Source organism: Pteropus alecto, unplaced genomic scaffold (genome assembly GCF_000325575.1).
Source record: "Pteropus alecto unplaced genomic scaffold, ASM32557v1 scaffold63, whole genome shotgun sequence".
Taxonomy (NCBI): Eukaryota; Metazoa; Chordata; class Mammalia; order Chiroptera; family Pteropodidae; genus Pteropus; species Pteropus alecto.
This window is the reverse complement of record NW_006434897.1, coordinates 3,687,435-3,693,980: the sequence shown is the minus strand read 5'-3', so window position 1 is coordinate 3,693,980 and position 6,546 is coordinate 3,687,435.

The following is a 6,546-nucleotide window of genomic DNA, read 5'->3' as shown; positions in this document are numbered from 1 at the left end:
CCCTAACGGCCCGCAGAGAATCCCTTGTCTTCGCTGCCAAAATAAAATCTAAGTGGAAAGGAAAGATTAGGAGATTCCAAGCGGAGCAGCCAGATTCCAGCAGGGAGGGAAAAAAAGCCCTCTCCAAGAGGGGTAGAAAAAGTGAACTTCAAGGTAATGCAGATAGTAATGCAGAGAAAATCTCTTTCTGCGCGAGGCGGGGAGCAGAGCTCGGCGAGGCGGGCCCGGGGAGCCGGTTCGCTCGGGCGCGGTGGCGGGGGAGTGTGCTGGGCGCGAGCGACTGGGGCCGGGCGGGCGGAGCGAAGCCGCTGCGGGTTGCAGGATGCTTTTGGAGCGTTTCGCCTGGCGGGATGCAGGAAGCGAGAAAGGAGCGAGCTTGGCAGCTTCAGCACTAGCTCCACGTTGCCTAGAAATGGATCACCTAGGAGAAGGAGCGAGCCCGCGAGAGAGCGGTGCTGTCAGGAGGAGAGAGGGGGAAACCGAGAGAGGAAGAGCTTCTCTCTAATAACCACCTCCTCCCCCTATCTGCAATACAAGGAAGAAACAAAATAGTGCTCTCATTTCCCTTGGAATCTTCAACCGGGACTGAGAAAAAGGCAGGACTGTAAGGAAAAAAAAGATGTTGAAGCCTTAAAAAAAAATGGTTAAAGGCAACCTAAAAAACCACCCCACTTATTTAACCTTGCTATTGCAATTCTCCAACAGGTATCAGATTTTTTCTAGTCTTTGCCTGGAACTAATCACATTGGTTAAAAACAAATTAGGGACACCTGGTCACTAAGGGAGACGAGACCTAGAAAGCTTTTAATGAGATTTCAATTATAAAGTTATAAAAAGGAGAGGACGTGCTAATTACCTTTTATACAGTGATTTTTTTTTTTCTGTCTCCAGTGTATGTTTTAGAAAATAAGAATAAAGGATAAAAGAAATCTTGAAATAAAAAATAATTAAATAAAACAGAAATACATGCTTCAGGGAAACATTTGATCAAAATATTACATTGAGTAACCCTATAACAAACTTATGTATATAAATTAAGTATAAGGAAGTTGGTTGCTCCTCCAATGGAAAACCTAAGAAAGTAGTGAATGACAGCCTCTCAATCCCGAAATGAAAGGATTTTGTCAGTTTATTACTTAAAATCCTGAGGATTGTGACTTCTTTTCTTCTAATGATTAACTTATACCCCATCTCATTTCAACCTGGATATTTGTTAACGCAACCTAGTTAACTAGTTGAAGCCACGTATTAAGGGGCCTAATATTATTTCAATTATAATTGGAATCCCTTGGGAATGTCACTACTTGGGATGTATGAATGTCAAATTCCTCAAACAACCTTTCAGAGTTTTCTCTTCCCTCTAGACTTGGCAAACCTCTTTTCTTCTGTGTCTCACGTTAGTCCTTCTCTCTAGTCTGGTGAATTGGGCTATTATTTCTCCAAACACAATTTTATGTTCTCACCTCTATGAAATGCCTTCCTTCATTCATGTTGTGCATTTTTTCCCTGAACATTCCAGAAAATGTTTTGCTGCTATGTTGTTACATATGGTAATAGTTCTGCTGGAAGACATATATTTGTCCTCCCAATCACTCTCCTCTACCAGTTAAGACTTAGTTCAAATTCCTTTTGCCCATTAAGTCAAGCACAATTTTGTCATATGTCATAAACACATTCTCTACTGTGCTCTCATAGCATACTTTACCTTTGTATTAGAGTTAGGCAGGACTACTTCTGAATTAGATCATCAATGCCTTGACAGTGAGAACCATAGCTTATTCACATTTTATTCACTGTAGCATTTACACAGAACCCCTTTGTTGACTTGAATTTCATCACTTCCTTCTGAATTTGGCATAAACCAGTGCTTCCAAGAAGACATCACTGATTAATTCCTCTCAATTCTGGATCATTCCTTTATCTTTTTTTTTTTTTTGTCATTAGTACACGTGGACTCATTATTCATTGTATTCACCTTGCCGTAACTGTCATTTTACTTTTCAGATGGTTCTGTTGCAATTTCATGGATCATATTTTGCTGTTACAGATAATGAATCTTTGAAAGAATGGATGTATCTCCCCATAGCTTGCTTCTATTATATTATTCACAAGCACATTTTAAAAATTGATGAGTCATTATGCACTCTATCAAGAAAAAAATTATTAAATAACTATTAACATGGAAAGAACACTATAATATCTTAGAATCAGAGGACTAGGAGGAACTTCAAAACATTAGCTGGCCCAGCAGTAGCTTAATAAATGTCATTCCTGGAGATAGCTAAATATAATCAATTCAGACTATCTTCTCTCTTGGAAATCTGTTTTAATGTATTATGAGAAAAACATTTTCATTATTCCTAAATCCTCCTATTTAGTGGTTCTCAAAGGTAGTTTCACTTTGGAATAACCTCAGCTTTTGAAAAAGGTCACTTTGGCCTAATTTAATCAAAGTCACTGGGGTTTGGAGCTTGGCCAATATGTTTGACATGACTCTAGTGGGCAGCCATAGTTCAGAACCATTGTTATAATACTCAAATGTTTAAATGAATCTGAGTGACATGTCACCAAAAAAAAAAAAAAAAAAGCAAGGCATCAAAATGACCATTCCTGACAGAAGAGATAAGAGAACCATGAGATGCACTTTTCTAAAAGTAACACAAAAAAGTTAATGCAAAATTAAAGCGTAACAGTGGCTTGTTGCTTTTCAATTTTAGAATATCAATCAATCTTTTTATTGGCCAAATAATTTCTATACCCAATGAGCCCTAATTAATTGTTTTTGTATGGGATATAAGTTTAAACATTTTAAAATTATGTGTTAACTATATTTTCTTTTATTATAGAAAACTGCATATTGTGATGTGATATTTAGTTAGCTGGATACAAAGCTTTTTAATGTGTAAGTTAGATGTTAAGTTCCAGCAGGAAAAAAATAATATATCCACTGGTTGTAGTTTCATATAGGCTTTTTCGAAGGCTACCTGTTAGTCAAATTAAGACAGCTTAGCTTTCATTCAAGCATTATCAGATGGAAATGGTTGATACATTTGGGTCACTGCACTGAAATACAAAACTTTGTGATGTTCTAGCATATTTTGGGGGCAAAACAGTCATCATTCACTAAAGTTCTATATCCAATGATTTTTTAAAAAATAAAAATGTAAGCGAACCATGATTTATGAATATATTCTTCCAATGTGGAGATTGTCACTTCATTCAGGCATTAGTTATGATATGAGCATTAGTAATTTTAAGAAATGGTAGATAATCTGAGCAGCTTTAAGATATAAAGTATAATGATTATTTTTATGGAAAAATAGACTTAGGTGAGAGATTAATTTCCATTATTGAGGGGCATGCATGTGCAGGCTCCCTTAATCATGTACAGTGCACTGTGTATAAAGAATGTAATGGAAATCTTTGGAACATATAATTCCTTCATCTTCACTCTTCAAAAATACTAAAAATACCAATGTCTACACTTAAAATTCAGCTGCTCGTTGAATGTTATAACCGCAGTAAGTCAACTTACATTAGTTAATTTTAAAGAATTCTTCAATAATATTCAATGACTCGAGAGATTTATTTTGTTTTAGTATAAAAATCTGTTAATTTATGAGATGGCCTAAATTGAAAATTAGGGAGAAAAGTTAGCTTTGAAAAGGATATTGGGAAAAAATGGAATAGCATGTATCTTGAACATTATTTGTAGTTCACTGTACAGCAGATGCTCGAATAATATGATTTTTTTAATGTCATTTTATTGCCATAACATTGATGAGCAAAAAAATTGATTCCCAACCATGGCCTCTGTCTCTTTGGAGTTGGCATGTCCTCCCCATATCCAAGTGAGTTTTCTCCTGATACTCTGGTTTTCTCCTACATCCCAACTATATACACGTTAGATATATTGGCATCTCTAAATTGTCCCAGTGTGAGTGAGTGTGGGTTTGAGTGTGAATGCACTTGAGACAGAACGTCATACTGTCAAGGGTCAATTCTGACTTGCACTCTGAGCTGCCAGGATAGATCCTGGCAACTCTTGACCTGGAATAGGTGGGTTGGAAAATAATTATCTCACTTGTTTTTATTATAATTTTTTAAATGTATTTATAGCTCACATTTAATTCACTGTTAAATATTAGAAGTGTTTAGGGTCTTTATTTAGAAATTTAGTGATATTTTTGTGTTATAAATGTGCCATAGGAACTTAACTCTTGTTCATGTCAATTAGCCTGTCATAACACTGGTTTTCTTTGCATAGTTTATTTACTTAAAGTCTCACTTTCCAAGAACGTATCAACAAGTTAAGTGAAGATTTACGATAATTGTGTCATTAGTATTATAAATACAGTTAGCCACACAAAAGATTCTAAAAACTAAATACATTACAACTTTAACATGAATATGAAAGGAAAAATAAAAAAAAGGCAATGACTGACCACCTTTATATGCAGTAACAAATTATAGCTATGAAATTATAGAAAGGAAAAGTAAAAATAAGGACAATGACTGACCACCTATATATATGCAGTAAGAAATTATGGCTATAAAATTATAAAGAGATGTTCATTTGCAAAAGTAAACAAACTTTTTGTTTGAGGGGCTAAAAGGGCAACTTTTATACTAAGCAGATCAAAGAAATTAAAAGCTCAATGGAACTTTAAGGTCTCTCTTATTCAATGCCTAGTTTTCAAGACTAGAATGGGAAACTGAGTCCCAGAAGTTGCTTTTTGATGAAACTGATGTATGTTGAAAGATTGAACTTAGAAAACACATTTTTGACTTTTAAATATGCTTCAAGAAAATAATTAAATCACATATTCCTATATAATGTAATCACATTGTGTATACCATGTCTTTTTAAAATTATTTTCAGGTCAAAACTGACTCACCAGTTTCTACTCTGTCAAACTATTTTTATCTGTGACAGTAGTACAAATCTTATCCTTGGAAATATGTGGTAACCCTTCCTTTCTTCTTTCTTTCTTTTGTTCCTTCCTTCCTTTCTACCTTCCATCCTTCTATCCTTCCATCCTTCCTTCCTTATATTTGTCCCTTACATATTAAGACCTTAATCCCTTCCTCCCTTTCAGAGTTTTCCCTAAGTCTGTAAGGCTGCCCTGTCAGGGCAATGTCATGTTTTCTTCTTATGAAATATAAATTCTAACAAAATTCTGCAAATAAATTGATTAATAATTTTTTTTAATATGAGCACTTCACCAATCTTATCTTTTATTAAAGTTAATTCAAGTGAAAACTGAATTGCAAAGTTTTGCACTGTCCATACATTAGCTATGATATGATAATGAACTTTTAGGAGCAAGAATTCACTTACATACATATTGGTATATGTTTATACTTCTTATTTCTTCTGTCTGTATATCAATGTGGAATTTTAGGTAGAATATTAATAAACATCAAGCAATTGGTAAATGAAGGTCAAATGAATATTTGTAACTCAACAGGGGCACTTTATTGAAGTTGGCCCCTCACCACATTATATCCTGTCCCCACAAGATGGCAGCCATGCTTGATGTAGATTTAATCAGCTTACTTTTCGAATGTCTCAGTTCTTAACAGTTTACCAGAGTATTATTAACCCATATTAATTAAATGGCTATCTTTAAGCAAATGATATTTTAAGTGGTTTTTTAAGGTAACTTGATTTTCTGAAGTTTTATTTCTTCTAAAACTTTCACATATGGATAATAACTATCTATTATCACAGTCTTATAATAATATCTGCTTTATTCACATCCCTGATTTCACCAGTTACTAGGAGTTAAATATTAATAGAACAATCTTTAATAATATCCCACTCAATCCTATGCTAAAGTGTAACTAGAACACTAGGACATTATTAGGTGATTCAAAATTTTAGTGTACATTTTAAAGTTTCAAACAAGAGTTTAATTTAGCTATTTAATTTTTCTCAAGAAAAGGTATTTTATATATATTTAGTTAAGAAATTGCACATGGCTGTGGAATATAGAAATTGTCTATCAATTACATGATTGATCCTTCTTTTGTGGCATATCGATTAAGGTAAATGTGTAACAAATAGGTCAAATGCAAAAAGAAATGCATGATGCCAACTATAGTGAATATCAATTATCATTTGGCCCTTAACAATAAGATTTTATTATTTCCCTATGATTAACCATTTTAATTCTGAAATTAAGTTTTTTTCAAACATATTTCTCTAGGCACATAAGTAACTTAGATACAAAGTGTGCTTATGCAATATACTACAGATAATAAACTATGTATTTTAGTTTAAAATATATTGTATTCTATAGTAGCAGATATCATGGGGAAAACTTAAATAGAAAAACAAAAGATTAGTCAATATTCAGTCATTTACACACAGAGATATTGGCTTTAGAGGAGTTGTCAAGGTCGTAATAAAACTATAAACATTTAATTTCACTTTTCAGTGGGTAGGGTGTATAATCAGTACAGACTCAAATGCAGTAGATTCCTTACTTTTCATTGGTCTTGAAAGTTAGTGGTAAATCTATGTGTTTAATTGATTATCAA